The 2,539-nt window shown below is 39.5% G+C and overlaps 1 long non-coding RNA gene across 1 annotated transcript; it reads right to left on the reverse strand.

Moving 5' to 3' along the window:
* Positions 1–501: 501 nt before the first annotated feature.
* LOC149176026 (uncharacterized) lies at positions 502–1,922 on the reverse strand. Its single transcript, XR_016258614.1, has 2 exons — positions 1,772–1,922; positions 502–626 (listed from the first exon to the last, which is right to left on the reverse strand). It is a non-coding gene; the product is annotated as an uncharacterized LOC149176026 (long non-coding RNA).
* Between the last annotated feature and the right edge of the window lie 617 nt (positions 1,923–2,539).

Here is a 2,539-nt window from a genome sequence, read left to right on the forward strand (position 1 = left end):
GGTAAAAAAGGTTTAAAATTATTAGCAAGTTAACAATGACATATTTGTTTTAAAATAAACTGTATTTAACGGTTAAAAAGGGTGAGAACGTGTATACATGCATCAATTTTAAAGCCTGGGTGCAAATAATATTACAAGTACTATAATATTCGAAAGAAATTTTACCATCAACTGGGTGATTGGTTGCGAATAATATTACAATTACGAGAATACCAAAAATAATCTCAATGTAATGAATGAAATATTTCAAATGGAAAATAGGTCAAGGATCTGGGAAACTCGGTCTCGCTGCAGATAATATTACAAGTATGACAATACGAGAAAACATCTTGAGTCCTTGTATGCATATGCTGTCAACAAACATAAGATGGCTTACCTACAAAGTCTTCTTTGCGTGTCTCTATTTAATTTAGTTTGTCTGATCATAGTTTGTTTTCTGTCTGAGGCTGTGGCGAAGGAGCTCCTGACTTTTCAAAATAATGACAGCAACAGCGATCTCACTTTCTGCAAAGCTAGAAGTGGTGTTGCTGAAGTCATTGTACTTATAACTGGGCTCAATCGGTTCAGCCGGTGAGGATTTAGAGAATTTAACAGCCTCTGAACTTAAAATTTGCCAACCCATGTATCTGTGAGCACAACATGAAAATAATCAGAAGATATGGAATGGACGTACAAGAATATGGAATGCAATTGTTATTGAAGAAAATCTAAAAGTGGCGTTGGTGAAGTCGTCATAGTTATAAATGGGCTCAAGCAGTTCAGCTGGTAAGGCTTTATTGAGATTTTGAGAATCTCTCCTTCAAAATTTGCAAACCTGTGTATCTATGCACACAACATAAAAATAATCAAAAGAAATTGATTGAAATTACAAGAAGAAATTTTTATTGAATCAATCAGCCTAAGAGAATCAATTCCTTGAACTTGGTATTTTATCATTGATGACACTGTCTGCTTCGCAACCACCGTGATAGTACCATGAGGTAGAGAAATTCATTCGGAAGAATGCTTCCATTGCCTTGTCATCGCTTGCATTTAAAGAGAACAGACCACCATTATAAGGTCCTGTAAGAAAAAGAATTGGGAATTACTTCCTAAACCCTTTTTATGGTTCTCAATCCTTTCACACAATTTTCTATATACTGTGGATGAGAAAAATAATCGAACCTGACATAAGGATCTTCATTATTATTCGGAGAACTCAGACGGAGCTCTCCCTTAGATAGAGGCTCAGCAACGAACTCAAAAATGCCTACCACATTGATATAACTACTAAAGGATCGATTAAATGTATATGTGTCTGCCTCTTCTTCATCCGGGCTATAGTTATGAGGATTGTAATTGGTGGGGCAATGAAACGAAAAACTATATGATTCGATAAAGCTGGCCGGAGTTATACTCACAACTCGAGGTAATGCATATTCAAGGCGTGGAGGAGAGAGAAATGTAGTCCCAACTTTTGGGTTATCAGCCATTCCTTGTCCAGCACCGACAAATCTTTAACCACGGGGATGCCTAAAGATTCGAAGTGCTCATGTGGGCCGGTTTCGCTGAGTAGTAGTAGTAGTTGAGGACACCAATTGCACCACAAAAAACTATAACCTAACCTCCAATTTTGGGATTTATTAGAGCCACATGAGTTTCTCCAACACCGTCCACACACTGCACGGTATAAGCCTTGGGTTTTGATATAGCTTGTATGAATCATTTAAAAACACAATTTATATCAAGAAGATGCAATACTCAAATCTTGGCGAGAAGAAAATGCACCTACCTTGCTCTTTGTCACTCTTATTGAAGAGGATCTGGGAGACCTTTGCCCGTGTCCCAATTCTAATATTGTTGCAGTTCGCATGCTCCAGCAGATAGGCTGAGGAATGGCGCAATCCCCTTCTATCGAAAGTGGTGCCCCCAATTTTTGTGCCTTCAATATGGTCCAATGTATACCCGTAAAAAGGATATGCTCCGGCTTGGAGAAGGTCATTCATGAAGGTAGTTTGCCAACACCTGAGAGCAGGACAAATACCAGAGTCCTCCACCCACTGGTAGGATTGATTAACAAGGGCTTCCTCCCACCCTGAACCTTGAATATATGCGCCATTTTCTCTGGAGTAGAAGCTGACGCTTATAGTGCTGGTTCCACCGAGAACTTTATCTCGTTCACTATCCACACCATCTTCAGATGTGAAGCTCTGTACCAGATCATCAATAGGCATTGTATTTAAAATATTATCTATAAACTCTCTTTCTTGGCGGGCTATGGGAAAGGTGTGGCCCAATCCGCCCTGTTCCAATAACAATATGCTACAATTTTCAGATAACGTAGCCGCCAATGAGCAGCTTGCGGTTCATGAAGCCTCTAATCCTTCTACGGTACCCAAACATTTCCATGGAATACATTCCAGGAAAGATTGTTCTTTCAAAAATGCCTCCGGTGTTTATAAGAGTTTGGCGAGCCAGAACATTGATGTTCATGGTATCGCGGAAATGGGGACTTAGTAGCTTGTGAACGGGATGCATCACACTCAGCTCTCTGTTACTA

Source organism: Pinus tabuliformis, chromosome 4_1 (genome assembly GCF_031772625.1).
Source record: "Pinus tabuliformis cultivar Carrire ecotype Pingquan chromosome 4_1, CPIR1, whole genome shotgun sequence".
NCBI classification, from domain to species: domain Eukaryota; kingdom Viridiplantae; phylum Streptophyta; class Pinopsida; order Pinales; family Pinaceae; genus Pinus; species Pinus tabuliformis.